Raw genomic sequence first — 21,652 nt, forward strand, 5'->3', positions numbered from 1 at the left:
GTCTTGTTGAGTCTTGACATGAGTTGATGCGGCAAAATGATTTAGTACCCGCCCAATAACACTGTAACTGATCTTTTAAGTTGAGTGCGCAAGAAAAAACTCTTGAAAAAATCACTGATCTAACTTTGCCATTCCAGAAATTAAAAGATATCTGTGAACTGCATAATATCCCTCCACCAAAATGATCTCTCAAAGTGGTAGCATGTGAAAATTTGTCCAAGTAATAGTTATTCCAAATTAGCTTCACTAATTAATGGCAAATGCTGCCTATTATAAAAAATGTGGAGATTAGATGGATTAGAAGCTTTATCATCGTTTACTTTGCTGATTGAATTTTCAGAGAATATATACTTCCCGTCGACGCCCACGGGAAGTCGTTGTCGCTGTCGGATCTGGCCGTGGGAAGCCGCGGAGGGCGCCGCCGCTTGTGGTGGGGGACGGCGCAGCTGCAATCGCTCGCGGTGGGGGAGGGCGCCGCCGGCAATGCTAGCGGGGGAAGGGGGGGAGGTCGCCACCGTCGCTTTTTGAGATCAAGAGAGAGAGCAAGCGGATCGGGGGAAATGATTTTAGGGTTAGGGTTTGAGCTGCCGAATATTTATCTAGGTCGGGATCAATTAGGACCGTCCATCAGATCGGACGGCCCCGGCTTCTCCCGCATCGGGTCGGGCGCTGTTCCTAGGCCACCTTGGTATTGGGCTGCACATACTTTATATTAAGTTGTATTATTTATATAGACAAATTAATATATCCAGTTTAGGCATTTTTTGGCAAAATATTTGTTTTATGCAGCTATCCGATTGGACAACGTCATATTTTTTAAAAGAACAAAAACACAAAAGTACCAAAGCACTGTAGTTTTAATACGCCGTAGCGAAGCACGGGTATTTTGCTAGACTCTATATATAAGTCCCTACGACATCATCACTTCCATGCTTGATATTGATCATTATATTTTCCCAGTGCATACCAATCCAAAGCAACATAAACCGGCTGAGTTTAATTCTTCACTGATCAGCAACGAATGACATATTATGACAGAGTTCAAAGCTTCAAGCTGGACTACACAACTAGACAATTTGGTAATTTGGTTGTTATTAGAACAAACTAGTGGACATATCTGCTGTAGGTGTCACCAATTTTATACTGATTTCATGACCTCTCTCTTTGAGAAGTACTAGCCCATTCTTGATACCAATGTACTACCATATGCTTCAGAAGTTCAGAGAGTGAACATGTAAGAGGAGTGATTGCATTCATGGGGCTCAATTAGATTACGATAGAGTTATTTTTGTTTCGAATGACCATTCCGGAATATATAAAAACTCATTTTCAATAGATTTGGTACCACTGCAAAACTAGACAGACCATTCGAGTGGCTCATCACTTAGGGCTGATTTGGTTTGAAGCCAAAACAAAGCCTTACCAATTTTAATTTTGGTCAAAGGTATGTTTTGGCATGTCGATATTTGGGAAATTGTGTTTGGGTAAGAGCCAAAATTGACCATCCCAATTTTGTCGGGTCCATTTATTGCCAGTACCACATGTCCACATCCTTGTATTATGCTGGGCTGGCCAAAGTTTGGATTCAAACCAAAATTACCAGTTGTGCTATTTATGTGGCCTAAATACTGGTAAGGCCAATTTAGGACATGAACCAAACAGTCCTTAATTACCCCAAACAGTGGCCACTAGTGACTTTGAGTTCCTCATATTCCTCCCAAGCCTATTTGACTCATTTTCTTTTAGTCCTAATACTGGGCAAGCACCAACACGAATAAGCATCTTGAATCGAAAGTTCGTAAATTATCTATCCTTATATTTTGATCATATATTTTGTATGTGAGGTGAACCTACAAGTAACTGATATTTGCGGTAGATCCTGTTCAGATGATCAGATCGATAGGGCCTTCAGTTCAGATAGTTGATGCCTATCTATAGTCGAAGACATTCAGTGAGCATATGCATGTGCAAGCTTTTTTTTATTTGACCTGGCATATGCATGTGCAAGCTTTGATTAGAATTGCATACAACAGCATCACATAACGAGTTCAAAAACAAATTTGCAACTAGCTGACATAATATAGATGTAAATAATATGCAATACTATATATATCAATCCTTACAAGCTACAACTCTCAGTATATATTGTAATTCCCCAGGTAGCCACGTACCTGGAGTGCCACACTAAAAAACACTCAAACCACTAACTTCCAAAATTATTAGAAATTTCAGTAGAGTCTCCCCTGTAAATACGGACATTCACGATGGTCAATTGTAAGTTAAACTAATAACAATATCATTCCCATAATATGATCCATCCTTATAATCCATGGGAAATAAACTATTAAAAATCTAAAAGATTATTACAAGACCAAACCAGGATATAATTTAAATGTTATTATGGACCTAAGCAATATAGTTTAATAGTGTGCAAGTAGATGTGTATATAAGGGTGCTACTTCCCGCCCATGCATGTCGGTCTCAATATGTACCTAAAACCAAGCGAAACACAAGAGGGAGTATAAAAATACTCAGCAAATATAATATGAAACTAGAAAACACATATACACAACATTGGAAATAAAGCATGAACAAAAGCCTTTCTTTCGTTGATAGGAAACGCATTTTCAAACACCAAGTCAAAGAAGATAGTAGTTCCCATCCCGGGCAGGCATGAATTGAAATAGTAGTTTTCATCCCGGACAATAGTGAATACATCCTAACATTTGCCGGCAAAGCCGAGTAAGCGTGATCAGTGCTTACCCATAGGAACTTGAATAAAGAACCAAATTGCACTCCCATGACTACGCATGGTACTTGAATAATTGAAACTGGAATCAAAGAACCAAATTGAAACCATATTGTACATCTATGGCAAGCAGGGAATTTGAATTATTTAAGCAAAACCAGAATCCGGAATATTGAAACAAGAATAACGTCCTAAACATAGGATAGACATGAAAACCTAAATGGCGCGAACAACAATATGAATATAAGCGGTCACATGTCACATAGAAATATATCGGAAATAAATAGATAGAGCAAACAATCCATGAATCACACAATTAGTTCGTCATACACTTGCCTCCAATGAAGGGTTGGTATCATGCACGATATGAAGGACCACCACCTAATCACAAAAAAAACCTCAGCAAACACATTCAAACATGCATATAAAACAATGAAAAAGGTGAACCTACTTCCCCATCCCATCACAACGCAATAACAAGGAACGCCGCTTGGACTATAAACAAGACTGCTGCTTCAAACCTTTATATTTTGAAATATGAAAAGGCTATGACTACAAATAAATACATTTTGGAAATCTACAGAACAAAGCCTACAACTCTTATGTGGAAATCATATTTTTATTCTACCATTTAAATGGTCTAATTTGCGCTTGAAAGCAGGCTTCAGAATCTGTCCAGAATTTCAAATTGTCCACACTAAAACAACCATAACTGGAGTTCTACTCGCCCAATCAGGGTGTACTTTACCAATATGGAAATCTAAGAAAAACCTCTACAACTTTGTCTATAGGCGGCCTAGCTGATTCCACTGTTTAACCCGTCCAAAAAACGTTCAATCTACTGCTATCTAGATTATGACACAAAAACAATAGTCGTACTAAAAAAATTATATCTCCTAAACCACTTGAGATAAAATCATGCCCTTTGGTCAGAAGATACATCCAAACATTATCTACAACTTCTTAGTGATATACTTTCGCAGAAAATAACAATTAGAGCCCCGAAACATTGAAACACTGAAGCACTGCAAATCAGCCCACATGCAGAACTGCAACAAACCAAACCGCAACTACCCAAACTCCTTCTCTAGCCTTCTCTAACCACGAATTAAAGCACTAAAGCCATGCTAGAACAACTGATACAACAAGGGGATAAGCCTCACCTAGGGTTTTGTTAGAGAACTTGTGAGGAGACAATAGGGGAGACTCCGATCTAACCCCTCCTTTTACTCCTCTCCTCCTCCTCGTTCCGTTTTTCTACTTCGCTTCGTGATCCAAGCTATGAAGGTGGAGATCTAGGGAGAGCAATTTGCTGTAGATGGGAGAGATGCGAACACAGGAGGAGGGGAGGAAGGAGGCGCCGGCCAGGGAGATGGGTGGCGGCACTATGAGGGGAGGTGGGATTCGGTTCCCCTCTCTCTAGGTTTTAGGGGAGAACTAATGGGCTGGGTTTATGAGTCTTCTCATGTTGGCTCACTTCTAAAGATATTTTCTTTTATTTATTTCCGTTAACATCTTTATTTTAAACAAGTCAACCCAAACTAAAAAAACCTAAGTATCTTTTAATATACGGGGTATTACATATATAGTAAGTGCATGGCAGTGACAATCAGTGTTTGAAATTTTGGTTCAAAATTTCGGTAATTTTGGCCCCCACCGACAAATTTTCGGTTTTTGTCAAATATTTGTAAATTTGGTCAAATTTTGTTAAAATTCAGTCCAAATATGTTAAAAGTTCAAAAAATTTTGGCCAAAAAATACCGAATTTAAAAAATTTCGGTAATTTCAGTTTTTTCGGTCCCCACCGGCAAAAACTAGGGTTTCGAAATTGCAAACCCTGGTGACAACATATCAGATTCCAAACCGCGATTACTCAGCAAGTTGATTGCAGATGTTAAGCACAGAACAAAAAAAGAATCAAGTCAGCACAAAATGGTTGGCTGTATATCATCATTATCAACAAGCTTGATAATACGAACCTGGATCAAGTGGGCTTAATAATTTGGGTAGAGTAATTTACAGAATTGTTTTGCGAGTCAGTAATTTATAGAACAAGAATATGAGCGTGTCCGTTGGCATGCTACCTATTTTATGCCCGGTGTATATTATGTATAATGTAGAGCATATTTGAATTGTAACAATTATTACTCTACAAATACTTTATAAAAAATATTGTAATTCCCTTAAAATTTCGTTAAAAACTTATTTCTTGTTGGCTTGTGTCAAGAAATACATTCACCAAGCTTTCCTTTTTTTTTTTAAAAAAAAGAAAAGTATTTTATGGAATAGGGCTTTCACAAATTTAAAAAATCTATGTATATATAAACCATTAACAATCTATTGAGTCTTAGGATTACAAATTTTCATTCTATATTTATCCTTCTTATCGCCATACATTTAATTTAGTTAAGAGTGTATTGCAGTTAGGATCATATTTTATTACCCTAGTTTCACGTTGGACCAGGTACCATCTAATGTTTTCAGATTGGGCTAGATTTTGGTACCAAACTTCACACATTGCACAAGTGGTCACAAGCCACTGACCAGATCAAGTCCTCTTCCCTCTTCAGATCAAGCTATCACCCCATCACCACCGGTCTACCGCCCCCTGCTCTGGTGCTGGCGGGGAGCTCGTAATCTATAGCTCAAGCAGGGCTTGCATGAATTAATGCAGCTCTGAGCAAGGGGCAGCAGGTACCAATCGAAGGTGAGCTCCAGTGAAGGACCAACAAGGCCGGAGCTTGGGCAGGGGGCGCATCGCTGGAGGAGGCAGCCACCATCACCTCCATCTCGACTCCTATGTATATACCGTGTCCCTATCTAATGCTCATGATTAATGCCTGCGCTCGAGCTTAACCTCTACCTTGCCTGCATGACCGATGTTGAAGACGATGGGAAGTGTGTTCTTCTATGTGACATTGTGCTCCTAGATCTAGCCAAGGCGGTGGCACTACTGTCTACTGGTACTTAAGCTAGGTAGCTCCCATATGCATTGTTGGGAATAGTCCCATATTGCTAATCTAGGGGAAGTTAAACCAACTTAAAAGTAGGGGGAGCCCCTCACCTCTTGAGCTAGCTTTTGGGGTGTAGCATGACTTTCTCCTAGTTGGGCCAACATCTCTCGATTTTGGGCCAATATGCATATGGGTCGTCCAGCCAATGGGTGTGAGGTTGTGTTGGGTAGACCACTGCAGCAACGACGGGAGACTTGTGTGAGGTGCGCGTGGCATACCCCACGAGCTTGCACTAGCAGATCCTGCAAGGTCGTGTGAGGAGAGGGGACAGCCAGATTGAGCAGGAAGAAGACTCGATCTGGTGAATGACTTGTGGGGCCACCTGTCCAAATGTAAAATCTAGTTCCAATCTAAAAACATTTGTTAATGCCTGATCCGATGTGAAACCGTGGTAATAAAACCAGGTACTAAGTGCAATTCACTCAAATTAATTATCATTTTCTATTTTCTATAAATAAAGCAAACTGTGCAGAAATTCATGGTCATATATATAAATAAAATAGCCGGTTAGCTTTTTCATATGCTACTAATCGCCGTGCTTCACATATTTGAAAGAGCAAATCATTTTAGTATATTCAAGAAAATATTTTAGCAACATAGTCTATCTTTACCTATTATAAAAATTAAAGATGTTTTTGCCAGCAAAATTTCGTACGTCGTCAACGCAAGTCGGTATCGAGTTGAATACCCCGATAGATTGCTGTTGCATTTAATCGATTGGATGGCTGTGACTTGGTCACGTATTCACATAGGTGCACGGATTGGCATCGATACATGCCACACTACTATTGGTTGTTGCTACTAAGGAAAGGATTTCCTGGTACTTGCCGATTAATGATTCTAATCCTCCTCAGATAAAATTGTTTCTCTTTCCTATAAATTGCCTACACTTAAATCTCTACTATTATAAAAATTAAAGATATTTTTACCGGTATTTTGGTATGTCATCCGTATATGAGTCGGGTTTTTAAGTTCGTTTGCTTTTGAAAATACATATCCGTATTTGAGTCGGTTTTTAAGATCGTTCACTTTTGGTAATACAGAAGAAATTATATAAGAAATCCGTTTAAAAAAAACTCGCATGCTAACCTGATACGATCGGACTCCTAACTGCAGCTCATGATTTTCTAAAAATATATATATCCAAGTTAACTCTTAACTAAACAATATAATAACAATAAGATTAAAATAGAATTCACCCGTTGTAACACACGGGCATTTTTCTAGTTATATTAAAAAGACAAGCATGAGCTATAACTACAAGGAATTTATTCCTTTTAGGGTAGTTGAATCGGAAGCATCTAGAATCAGGAATCTAGATGTTGTTACTATCTTGTTATTAATAGTGGATGTGCAGATTGTGATTAGTTTTTTTTTACTATCCGTAATTCCCTGATTTATCTCAAATTTCAATAGTGCCAAGTGGCCCAATCAGGATGTAGCAATCCTGCCAGCCTGAGAATATATAAGTGATTCAAATCAATGCCGTATAATGGCATTTTCCAACCATCGATTGGTTTTTTAATAAAAAAGTACACGTTTTCTTTCATGATTTTGTGATTTTTTTTAAAAAATAAAATATTCCTGTGTTGCCGCGACACCGCACTTTTCACCCATACATAGGAAAATAATGCTAGTGTTGCTAGCTAGTTGCTGAGAGCGCTGCTTGCTTTCCACCATCCGCCATGTCTCTTTGGTTACCTTGGGCACTTGGTGACACCCACTGTGTCACCCAATGGATGGATGACATGGTTGGTGTCGCCTGTTGGCCATGTGACACGATATATCTTTTGTATTTTTTTAAAACACGTATACTTCTACAAAATTTTAAAAATATTTTGAAAATAATCACATTGACTTGTGCTCTATCTCTTGAATATTTGAATATTTTGAGCCTGTTAAACCATGCAGTCAATAACCTGTTTCTGCGATTATCTACTAATTATTGGCTAAGAAATGGCACATGCAATCCGCACTGCTCTATTGTGTAGCTTTAGTGAACTTGAGTTGCTAATTTTGTGGTTCACAAGCTGATGCATGTCCACAAAAGTTAGACGGCTAGAAGTCAGCTAGAAATAAAATATGCTTGCAAGGACTCTTTGGCCTACTTAATTGTGTATGTTAATATATACCTTGTGTGCAATCACTTAATTTCCACTAGCTAGTATTTGTTTTGTTTGAATCTGACTGGTAGCATTTGAGGTTTTTTTTAGATGAAAGGTCAGAGACCCGGTTTTTAATTGAAAGCCATAGCACTTAATTAAGGTCTTGAGCATAACTTTAGTGAAAGGGTCTATTTTATGTCCAATTAAACGGTTTGTAAAGTCGGTAAACACCAGACTGGGTTTTCTACACTTAATTTGGTGAGAGTCCGAAGATGTAAAATAGATTTTTTTCCCCTACTTTTCATGGCCTGGCAATTAACAAGCTTACCATTTCCATCAAGCAGTAGGCAGGGTTTTCAAGATGGGTATTCAAGACTTGTACAGGAAAAAAATTATGGATACTCAAGACTTGTACAGAAAAAAAAATTAGATGGATGCTCAAGACTTGTCCAGAAAATCAAATGCTAACATTGGAAGCAACATTGAGGAAAAAAAAAGAAAGAGAGAAATTCAATTGAGACAAAGGAGGCAAATGGCAATATTGAACCCATGACGTGTAGATTGAGTGATCCATTTACTAACCAACAATATAATCTTAGCTTGTTGCACAACTTGGAAAATATTTTTTGGTATTGACATGCATGAACATCCATGAATGAATGACGATGTGCATCCGCCACTCCATCAGCAAGTAGCTGATAATATAGCAGTCTTGGAGAATACAAGATCCCATAATTTGGTGTTCTTGGCACGCTAATCATGACCTCAATCTAATTGGTGAGATGAAGCAAGGCACTATGACCGTTGGCGTACGCTACGATGAGGAAGAATGCCACCTTGAGACCTGAAGTCCGAGGGTACATAAATCTTTGTATTATCTCCATCCGTCATAAACGGATGACATGGTATAGCATCTCCAGGATATAGGCGGCAACCCAACTGCAACTGGTATATCTCTGGGAGGGCTCATTTCCTGAAGATTCTCAGTCCTAACTACGATGATCCAAATTCGGGAAACAAATGTTGAATAGTCTCGCATTGGTTGTGAAGAGCAAAATGACCTAATATATAAGTGGGGGAACCCCTCATCTCATTGGCTAGCTTTTGGGGTGAGAATAGTCCTTTACAATCCTACAGCAAAATCGCTGGAGCAACACTGCAATCTTCAATTGATGATCATTCCATATATGGTGATTCTAGGGCCTTCAGTTCAGAACTTCAGATATATAATTGATGCCTATCTGTAGCCGACCGCATTCACTTAGCATGTGGAAGCTCCAGTGCTGCTGCACATCAGCATCACATGACGAGTGCAAGAACAAATTTTGCAACTATCCTTATAACAAAGATATAAAAATGGAGCAAAGATTATATGAATCCTTACAGCTCTCAGTGGTCAGTGCAGAATGTGGCAATACATTTTACTCCAAATTGTGATCACTCTGCAGTAAGTAGATTGACGTCTAACACATAATAAATGAAATGAATCTGGAATCTGCAAAATGGTCGGTCCTAAATCACCTTTATTTACAAGCTTGAGAATAAGAATGCTGATCATGTATTTTGAAACGTTAACTGTATATATATGATGCAACTTAGAGTGGCCAAGTTTCATGCTTCATTGCTCATTATTAACACTTCTCTTGCAGGGTTCTTAATAATCTTGGTCAAGAATTATCGACATTTTGGTAGCCCCCTAAAACGCTTTGGCCCTCTGAAATTTAAAATCCTGTTCTTCATAGCTTCATGCTGGACAGCTTGGCTACTTGCAAGTATTTACCAATGCTACCTTGATTTTTGTATTCCTACATATGGTGTGATCTCTATAAATTTAAATTACTTGCTTATTGTGATCGTAAGTATATATTATGGTTTACGCTCCGTCAGATATCTGAATGTGCTGCTGGGATGAAATGGACCTATGTCACGAACACTCCTCAATCTGGCGTGGTGCCAGCTTTAGGGGTGATCAGATTGGGGTTGAATCGAGAGGATTTGGGGGTAATTAGGAGGAAGAAGAAGAACAGAGACAGGGAGGTAGTTGTTTTGTTTGATTTCTCATTGCATAACCCTGGCCTGAATGGCACCCAGAGTATTTAAATGTGTCGACCTGTGTACAGTTGAACCACCGCTAGCCCGACACGGGATCCACACATGCACCCAGGTCATTACAAGATAATGTCGTGCTCACATGAGCTGAACCAGTCACGTGAGAAACAGGGTACAGAAACAGAGTACATAACAGAGTACCCCCAAATGCTAACAATTCCCCCTCCCTTAAGGACCAGCTTGACCCCAAGCTGGTGCATGAGGAAACCGAGATTTCAATTGGCGCAAATTCTCCCAGGTAGCCAATTCAGTTGGCATTCCAGTCCACTTGATCAGCACATATGGAACAACTGTCTTACCTCTTTTGATCAAATTGCGCCGAAGAATCAACTCAGGTTGGACACCAACTGCAACTTCAGCTTCTTGAAGAGGTAATTCTGGACTGACCTCAACATCAGGTTTGACAGCCACTTTCAAGAGTGACACATGAACTACAGGATGAATATGACTAGAAGCAGGTAAAACCAAACGATATGCCACTTTCCCAATTTGTTCCAGAATAGTAAAAGGACCAAAATAGCGGAAACTTAACTTCTGACATGAACGCCGTGCCACAGACATTTGAGCAAATGGCTGTAACTTGAGATAGACAGAGTCTCCCACTGCAAATTGACGTTCTGATCTCCTCTTGTCAGCCTGGTGTTTCATCCTTTGCTGAGCTCGAGTGAGCTGCTGATGCAACACCTCATTCATCTGTGCACGCTCTTGTAACCAAATCTGAACATCAGGCACAGTGATACTACCAGTGTCCACTAAGCCAAAATGAGTTGGCTTCCTTGCAAATAGTACTTCATAAGGGGATTTGCCCAACACACTGTGAAACAAAGTGTTGTACCAATGCTGAGCTTGTGATAGCCATCCAGACCATTTGCTTAGTGTAGCATGAACAGTACACCGAAGAAATGCTTCCAAACATTGGTTGAGTCGCTCCGTTTGACCATCGGTTTGGGGATGATAAGAAGAGCTCATGTTTAACTTCACATCAGCCAACCGAAACAATTCTTGCCATAAAGCGCTAGTGAATATCCTATCCCTGTCAGAGATAATCACTTGGGGCATGCCAAACACATCATAAACATGTTGAATGAAAGCCAAGGCTACTGTGTATGCAGTGAAAGGATGAGTTAAAGGTATGAACTTAGCAAATTTGGAAAACTTGTTCACCACTACCATAATTGTGTCATACCCTCCAGATTTAGGTAATCCTTCCACAAAATCCATTGTAACCGTGTGCCATGCTTGCAGAGGTACTGGTAAGGGTTGGAGCAATCCAGGAGTCTTGCAATGCTCAACCTTAGCTTGCTGGCAAATTTCACATTGGGACACATAGGTCTGAACCGCCTTCCTCAACCCAGGCCAGGCAAACAAACCCTTAATTTGGTGATATGTAGCAGTAATGCCTGAATGTCCCCCCACTCCACTGTTATGCAGAGCTAAAAGAACAGATTGTTGTGCTTCAGGATGATGTCCCAACCAAATTTTGCCATGGAATCGAATGACACCATTCACTAACTGAAACCCATCCTCCCCTTCAGGGTTCAAACACAAAGATGCCAATAATTGTTTGGTCTGTGGATCATTATGATATTCTTCTACCACAAGCTCCATCCACCTTGGGGTGCTGACAGTAATTGCCACACATTCCTCTTCTCCCCTTCTTGATAAAGCATCAGCCACCTGATTTTCAGCCCCCTTTTTGTACTTAATCACATACTGAAGTCCCATGAGCTTCACAAAAGCCTTCTGTTGCATACTTGTACCCAGCTGCTGCTCATTCAAATGGGTCAAACTCTTGATCAGTTTGTATGACAAACTCAGCATGTTGCGGGTAAGACCTCCACTTGTTAACAGCCAACAAAATTGCCATGCATTCCTTTTCATAAGTGGAAAGCATTTGTGATTTAACACCCAATGCCTTGCTAATGAAAGCAATTGGATGCCCCTGCTGCATCAGCACTGCGCCAATTCCTTTGTCACTGGCATCGGTTTCCACCACAAATTGCTTAGAAAAGTCTAGTAAAGCTAGAATTGGTGATTGAGTCAATGCCATTTTTACTGCATCAAAAGCTGTCTGCTCCTGTTGCTCCCATTTGTATTTGACGTCTTTTTTCAATAGCTCTGTCAACGGTTTAGTAAGAATACCATACCCCTTAATGAATTTATGATAGTAGCCTGCGAGGCCAAGAAATCCCCTCAACTGTTTCAGATTCTTGGGAATGGGCCAATGTTGTACAACCATAACCTTCTCTGGATCAGTTGATACCCCATGAATTCCAATGATGTGACCTAAGTAGTCCAAATGTTGTTGGGCAAAGGAGCACTTACTAGCTTTTACAAAGAGACCATGTTGTTGCAGCAACTGAAAAACTGTTCTCAGATGATCAACATGCTCCTCAAGAGACTTACTATAGATCAGTATATCATCTACAAAGACCAACACAAACTTTCTTATCACTGCAGAAAATATAGTATTCATAAGTCCTTGGAAGGTGGCTGGAGCATTGGTAAGGCCAAATGGCATCACCTTGAACTCATAGTGCCCCTGATGGGTTCTAAATGCAGTCTTAGCCTCATCCTGCTCAACAAGTCTTATTTGGTGATAACCTGACCTTAAATCCAGTTTTGTAAACCATTGGGCATCAGCCAACTCATCTAACAATTCCTCCACTACTGGCATTGGATATTTGTTCTTCACAGTGATCTCATTCAACCCCCTATAGTCAACACAAAATCTCCATGTGCCATCTTTCTTTTTAACTAACAAAACTGGTGATGCAAAAGGACTGACACTTGATTGGATTATACCTTGTTGGAGCATTTGAGTCACTTGTTTCTCAATCTCATTCTTCTGTTGTGGAGAATATCTATATGGTTTCTTGGTTACTGGCTTTGCATTGGGTAGTAGAGGGATATTGTGATCAAACTGTCTATGGGGTGGTAAACCCTGTGGCTCATCAAACCTTTCTTTGAATTCAGCAATCTCTTGATCAATCTCAGCTGGGTATGTCTGCCCTGCATGTGCTGGAACCTCAGCCTGGCACAACTGCACAATCTGGGCAATAGCGCCATCCTTGTAGAGCCCTTGCATCTGTTTTGCTGTAATCAACTTGCCAGAATTTATTTGATCTTTGACCCCAATAAAAGTCAGTCTCTGGTTGTGATATGTGAACCTTAACTTCTTCCTCCTCCAATCCACCCACATAGGACTAAAGGTTTCCAGCCATTCCATACCAAGAATCATATCATAGCCACTCAGTGTCAATACTTTGAAGTCTGTTACAAAGGTTTGACCCTGGCACCACCACTCAACTACAGGAACAATTCTGTTGCATAATAATTTGCCCCCATCAGCAATTGTCACCTGAGTTCCTTCCACTTGCTGACACTGTAAGCCCAACTTGGTGGCCACATGTTCAGCTAGAAAATTTCTTGAGCTCCCTGAGTCCACTAAGATAAGCAACTGTTGTTTTTGTATCAACCCATGAAACTTGATGGTTTTCCTGCCCATCGTGCCTGCAGCTGCACATTCAGACAATACCAATTCCTCCTCTGAACTTTCTGCATCCCCTTCTTCAGATTTACTATCCTCCTGAAGCTGAAATACATCCAACAATTCTTCTATAATATAAGCTGCACTGACTTCGGACACTTATGCCCAGGCCCATACTTCTCCCCACATTTAAAACACTCACCCCTTGCCCTTCTTGCTGCCTTTAAAGAGTCAAATCGTTCCTCCTATTTTGATTTCTCTTCAGCTTTCTTGTTATCCTCAGGAGCTGCTCCCAAAATCCCTTTCCCTTGAAATGTCATCTTATTAACCGGCTTGAAAACTTCCTTGAATGAGTGCCGTTGATAACTCTTCTTGTGGATTTCCCCAAGTAGTTCCACCTGTGTTTTAGCCAAGGACAACGCAGCATCAACTGTTCGAGGCTTATGCAGCTTGATTGCTGCCTTTATTTCAGTTTTCAAACCACCGACAAATTTGGTAACAAAAAATGTCTCATCAAACCCCTTGTTGTAAACTAGCAACTTATGCATGAGTTCCTCAAATTTACTGTAATAACTCTCTACACTAGTTACTTGACTCAAATTTTCTAATTCTTCCAAATACTCCTGATACTTATCCTTCCCAAATTTACTATGCACTGCCACGACTACCTCTGCCCAACTCTCTATACAATGCAACTCTTCATATTTTTGTAACCACAAGGCAGCATTCCCAATGAAGTGAAGTGTAGCAAAGGAAGACCATGTGTCAAAGGGAACCTGATACATGCTAAAATACTTCTCACAATTCGTTTTCCACAATTTAGGGTTCTCTCCATCAAACTTAGGAAAATCGGTTTTAGGTAACCTTGTTCCCCCATTTCTACCACTACTCTGTGAATGGAAATTCCCCTTCTCTGAACTCTCCCCAATATCAAAAGTAATTGGAGAAATCTGGTGGAGTCGCTTACCCTTGACCAGGGTTCGCTCCTGGATCGCAGGGATCCCGGAAGCGTCATCACGCCGTGCCCGAAGGGTGGTGGAGTTGCCGTTGCCGGCGACTCCGCGGGCTTCGTCTCCAACGCCGTCACACGCGAGGAAATCTCGTCCACAGCTTGATGGAGAGACTTGATGCCCGCATCCACATTCGGAATCCATTTCTCCAGTCCTTGGAGTGACCCCAAGATGTTGCTGAGGTTGGAGGTGAGCTCGGTGACGCGAGACCCCAGCGACTCGATCTCTCCCTCCGCCACCACCATCCTCACTGTTAGGGTTGGTTGATTCTTCTTCTTCGCCAGATCGCGCAAGGAACGACAGCTCTGATACCAGATTTGTCACGAACACTCCTCAATCTGGCGTGGTGCCAGCTTTAGGGGTGATCGGATTGGGGTAGAATTAAGAGGATTTGGGGGTAGTTAGGAGGAAGAAGAAGAACAGAGACAGGGAGGTAGTTGTTTTGTTTGATTTCTCATTGCATAACCCTGGCCTGAATGGCACCCAGAGTATTTAAATGTGTCGACCTGTGTACAATTGAACCAACGCTAGCCCGACACGGGATCTACACATGCACCCAGGTCATTACAAGATAATGTCGTGCTCACATGAGCTGAACCAGTCACGTGAGAAACAGGGTACAGAAACAGAGTACATAACAGAGTACCCCCAAATGCTAACAACCTACAATTCAAATCTAAAGAGGAAATGAATTGCATTCTAATTCCTATTGTGTAGATCAAAGAGCAGACATTCATCTACAGCATTGTGATGGAGTTTAGATGAGTAGGAAGATGAACAATCACGCTCTGGCCCGCGAGAGAATGATGAGCCAAGGAACAGCTGTCCCAAATGTTGGAAACTTGGAAATTGGAATGCTCATGATAAGCAGCACACCATCATTTGCATCCACATAATGATGTATATTCCTAACTCATATTGAGGAGGAGTTCGAGTTCTCTACACGGTTGTGAATTACTTGGAAAAACAATTGACATGTTAATGGCATAGAGAGTTTACCTGGCCAATATAAGCAGCTGATTCATGGCACAAAATAAAGACCAAAGAAAAGAAAATCTTCGAGTATAATGCATAAGAGCCAAGAAAAGTAGCCCAACAACAGATATTTGCAACCAACCCAATGGCTTTATATGTTCATATATGGGTAGCACAGACACAGTAATTGATTTCTAAACTGAGTAACTCAAACTGAATCAGCTTGACTTCTACAGAACAAATCATGGCAACAAATATCGCTTCTGTGAAACTTTGATGATCATGCTCAACTCGTACGACACAACGTGAGTGCATGCCATGGGGGTTCTAGCTATAGGCTATATTGGACCAAGTAAGTAAAAAGAGACTTAGCTACCACCCAAACATGAATAGCAGAGCTACCACAATCATGGTTTATTGAGAATTTGAATTCCTAGATTCCTCCCAATCCTATCTGACTCTCTTTTACTCGAGTCATACCGGCGAAGTTCCAACAAAGAATGTGCTTTTTACATACTTCCTTCATTTCACAATAGCATTTTCCACATTTATATTGATGCTAATGAACATAAATATGTATATATGTCTAGATTCATTAGCATTAATATGAATGTGGGAAATGCTAGAATGACTTACATTGTGAAACGGGGAGTACACATGAGGTGATGAGTAGCTTCTCTACATTTATCTTGTCTAACCATCTAATTATTTCCTATCAGAAAACAGGAATGATCCTACAAGTCACCGAAATGATGGTGTGTTAGGGTCTTCAGTTAAGATAATTTTTTGACCATTCACCATACAAATCATCCTTGACAGTGTTCTTCCACGGTTCACAATTTTCGACCGAAATTCCCACTATATCAGTTCCACCTGAAATGCTTTGGCTCTCTTTTTTGTTTTCTGAGAGTGGGCACTCTAAAATTTGAAACTCTGTTCTTGATAACTTCTCATTGGACAGCTAGCCTACTTGAAAGTATTAGGATAAATCAATGTAGCAGACAAATCAACAACAAATAATACCCTTCGCAAAAAAAAAAAACCCAATGCTCACTTGATTTTTTGTGTTTTTACATATGGTGGGATCTCTATCTATTTAAAAATTACTTGCTTTCTAAGATTATATATGATGTTTTATGCTCTGTATGTATCTATGAATTTGTTGTGGTGAATTACATTGGACCTTCAATTCTAATCTAAAGGGGAAATGAATTGCTCTCTTATATCTTTCTTGTACTGGATCAAACAGCTGGAGCACAGCTTCCACCATATGCTAATCACCGGCGATCGTCATCTCCCTTCAAAGGTTGTCCTGTAGAGATGGTGTAAAATCAAAGGTGTTTTTGATTATTATTCTGTGATGAACAATTGGCATTGGAGAGATTATTGGTTTTGATATTTGGAATTTATTTGCGAAGTGGTTTTGGAGATGATTGGATTTCACAGGTGATCTACAGGTACTGCTGGATATGTGGTCCGGTCAGACCGTGCAGTGGTTGCCGGTCAGACCGGCGTGTATCGCGCGGTCAGACCGGCCGACGTTATGTCGGTTTCGGTTTCGGGTTGTTTGTTTGGATATCCGTGATTGTTTCATGAATATGACTTCTAGATGGATACTATACGTATGTAATATTGTTGTTTGCTACTAATGAGTCAAGTTGGGGATAGCTTGGTCTCGGAATATGGTTTCTTTGTTTGTTCCATGTGTAGGTGACACGAGATGCCGGGAGAGTATTTGCGGTGATGGACCGAGAGTCGGCTTGGGGATAAGACGACGTCCGTGGTGGTCAGAGATCATGCAGGATACTAAGGCTAGAGTTCAATGCACATGGTTGGTGAAGTTTCCATATGGCATACGATGGAGGTATTGTGTGCGTATGGGATGCGGAGTTGAATTTGAAAGGAGTCCAAATTTGGTAGACTTGGTTATGTAAAGTTTGTTTCTTATACGAGAAGGTTTCCTATGGGGATTAGGACTTCTAGTATGAGTTTGGTTCGTGGCTTTAGGCTGCCTACCTCGGGTATAAATTGAGAGGGAGCGTGAGGCTTCCCGGTATTGCTTTTCAGAGCAATTGAGTTGATAGTTTACTTATGGTTTCGAGTTTACTCGAGATTTTTGTAAGGAGTGCTGTTGGTGCACTTTGTAAACACAGAGATAATCAATAAAGTCATCATCAACTTTAAGAGTTCTTCGATTTGTATTTTCTCGAGTGCGGCGGTCTAACCAGCAACTCACTGGCGGTCAGATCGGTGGCAAGGCGGCGGTCGGTGGCACGCAGGCGGTCAGACCGGCAGCGGCGACAGGCAGCGGCAGGCGATTTCGGCGGTTCGACCAATCGATCTACATCGGTCAGACCGACGTTCTTCTGGCGGTTAGACCGGTGCATACACTTCGGTCAGATCGCGATTAGTCGAATTTGAGGGTAACTTTTATTTCCGCTAAAAGTTTTGGTTTTTGGGTATACCAACCATTCACTCCCCCCCTCTGGTTGGCTTAGTTCTTGTGTTCGATCCTACAGATGGAAGTGGTCCTTCAGGTCCCTTCCAAATGTATTCTAATGACCGCACTAGGTTTATGGCTTTGGAGAGTAGCCTTGCTGTTGCGAGAAGTCAATATTGTCCATCTCGCACGGGCCTTCCACTAGTACAGAATCGATTTTTCCGTGCGGTCAAAATTGATCTTTCCGTGCGGAGGTAGTGCCTGTCTACAGCCAGGTGTCTGCGAAAATCAACTTTATCGCGTGCGGGCGGCCCAACCGTACGGGGTAATCTATTATCTCATGCGGTCGAGTTAAGTGGACCGCACGAGATAATCTACCAAAAAACATCTTTCATGAGTCGAATTGTACTACATTTAACATATGAAAAAAAGATACAACTTAAACGAATATTATATTACTATTCATGGTCTAGTGGTTCCAATAGCATTAAATTAATAACTTAAAAATTATTTAGAATTACTAGATTTGTAAACCTAATATATTCGAATTCAATTGAAAAAGTTTGAAATAAACGGAGGGAACTAAACAAAAATTTAATTAAAGATTTACAGAGAATTTAAACATGCATACAATATTTTTAATCATTAATAAAAAATTTTCCATTTCCAAAAATGAAAATTTTCTTAGCTTTTATCTAATGACAAATTAAATTAATGGAGGCAAACCTAAAAAGGAATCGGACTACTAAATACTTTGAAAATCATGTGATACAAATAATATATATTATCTCAAAAATTATAAAAAAACATAAAAAGTGCCTACACTATTCCATTTATAAAAGTGCAAATTTCTTCGCATTGCACCCGTAAAAACTGACAAAAATAGAAGCAAATGAAAGACGAGAATAAGCATTACACCTTTTATATGGATCAAAATCAAAGATTTAAGGTCGAAAACCTCCCCCCTTAATGTTTGTAAGTCTAGGAGAGAGAAAACGTCGGAATAAATAGGGCATGGTTGGGCTGGGGTGTATATAGACCGACATCATCACGTGCGGTCGGATTAAACAGCCCGCACGGGAAGATGCATTATCTTGTGCGGGCATCTTAACCCAACCGCGCAGGATAATCGCATTATCTCGTGCGGTTCGGTTAAGACGCCCACACGGGATAATGCATCTTACCGTGCGGGTGCTGGCCCTGCGTCGGTCCTCCGGTTTCCAGGAAAATGTTTTGTGTAGTAGTGTTCTTTTCTTTTATTGGACAGTGATGGGACAAGAGGCCAACCCAAAATATAATGAAACACCTCTGATGTTGGCATGGCATTGTTAGGAAATCGCATGGTCTAAAACTCATGCAAATGGACACTTCATCCTCGCAAAATTCTCGTAGACATGGTGAACCGAAAGTATCTGTTGCTAGTGTTACCAATGTTACACTGGTCTAAAATTACCGATAAATATGCTAATATCTCGCTCTTTCAGAAGTACCAGACATTCTCCTACCAATATAATTATTAACATACACTTCAGAGAGTGCACAGATAATAGGATGGACTCAATTCAGGAGGTTGTATTTCTGCAAACAGATATTAAGCTCCTTTTCAATATATTGAAAAACACAAGCTTCAGATGCATCAACTGTAACATGAGTATGTGTAGCTAGCCTCTCCAGTGCCCAAGAACCAGTTCAATGATTGTAAGCTGCCGCTGCAAAATGTGACAGACCAAATGCATCGTACGTATCATCGTTCATCATCCCTAGACACTGCTTCTCTAGAGAAATCGATTTCCTAGATTCGTCCCAAGCCTAATTTGGCTGCTGTTTTCTTTGAGTCATAGTGGCCAATCGCCAGTAAGAATAGGCAGCATTGCATGCATGAGGAGCTTATCACTTGAATTATATATTTCGTATATACGTGAACTGAGAATGGAACCTACAAGCTCACTTCTGTATCTTCTGACGCTAGCTAGGGTCTTCAGTTTATAAATAGAACAATTTTACCATCTTACACTCGGGCCTGTTTAGTTGGTGAAATGAAAATTTTTGGGTGTCACTTCGAACGTTTGACCGGATGTCGAAAGTGGTTTTCGGACACAAATGAAAAAACTAATTTCATAACTCGCCTGGAAACCGCGAGACGAATCTTTTGAGCCTAATTACACTGCTGGAGAATCGCTTTTTAGTCCTGGTTGGGAACCCCCCCTATAGTCCTGGTTTCCTAACTGGGACTACGAATCCGGGACTAAAAATGTATACTTTTAGTCCCGGTTGAAATAACCGGGACTAAAAATAGATCTTTAGTCCCGGTTCGTAATACCAATCGGGACTAAAGATTTAGTATCTTTAGTCCCAGTTAGTATTACCAACAGGTACAAAAGTTTTTTTTTCTTTTTTTTCTTTTCTTGCGCCAAATATCACAGATTTGTGTTCACACATCACTCATCACATATCGTTCACACATCTCAACATCCCAAATCATCTACAACAACAACCCAATATCTCAAACATCCCAAATCATCTAAAACAACAAATCACAGATCATTCACACATCATTCTCAAATCACAGATCAAATCAACAAACAATTATTCACATTATTCACACAACGAAAAGAAAAAAAAGAAAAAACAGAAAAAAAAAATCCATGGACCCTGCCGCCGCGCGGCCTTCCGCGCCGGGCTGCCGTCGCTCCGGCACGGGTCCAGCCGCTGCCGCCCCTCCCCGGCACAGGCCCGACCGCCGCCACCCCCGCCCGGCATGGCCCGGCCGCCGCTGCCCCTCCTCGGCACCGGTCCCGCTGCCGCCGCCCCCGTCCAGCACGGGCCCGGCCGCTGCCTCGGCTGCTTCTCCCGCAGATCTGAGGAAGAGAAGAGAGGAAAACTCGATCAGATGTGGAAGAGGAAGGGGAGAGGAAGAGATGAGAGTGAAAGAGGAAGGTGAGGAAGAGATAAGGGAGAGATAAAGAGTGGAGGGGAGGAAGAGATAAGGGTGAGGACTGAGGGCTCTGCGCGCGGAGAGAATGATGGAAGAGAGAGATACGTGGGAAACAGATTTGTAGTCCCGGTTGGTATAAACAACCAGGACTAAAAATCTGATCTTTAGTCCCGGTTGTTTATACCAACCGGGATTAAAAATATTAGGAGACCTACCACGTCGTGCCAATGAATAAACCGGGACAAAAGATGATCTTTAGTCCCAGCTGGTAACACTAACCGGGACTAAATATCATTGCACTTTTAAACCGGGACTAAAAATGCTTTTTAGTCCCAGTTTTTTAAGCAATCGGGACTATTGTTGTTTTTGGGCAACCGACCAAAGATGGTTTCTCTAGTAGTGTTAATCTGGCATTAGCACATTCGGGTTACTACAGCACTTATGGTTAATCATGGCCTAATTAGGCTCAAAAGATTCATCTCGCGATTTACATATAAACTATACGATTAGTTTTTATTTTTATTTATATTTAATGCTCCATATTTGTGTCTAAAGATTCGATGTGATGTTTTTGGGAAAAGTTTTTTGGGAACTAAACAGGCCCTCGGTACCTCAAAGTTACACAAATTTTTTGTACCACAAGGTATTTTCTAGTGTAAAATTTGGTAGCTCGAGTTACTTCGTATCTTGAGGTACTAAAATTTGTGTATAAAAATATGGTACCTCGAGGTACCAAATGATGGATGGTAAAATTGCTCGGATCCACAATAATTTTGGTCTGAATTTATCGAAAATTCTGGTTCCCCCTCAAATACTCTGGCTCTC

The sequence above is a fragment of the Oryza glaberrima genome, chromosome 7 (assembly GCF_000147395.1).
Source record: "Oryza glaberrima chromosome 7, OglaRS2, whole genome shotgun sequence".
NCBI classification, from domain to species: Eukaryota; Viridiplantae; Streptophyta; class Magnoliopsida; order Poales; family Poaceae; genus Oryza; species Oryza glaberrima.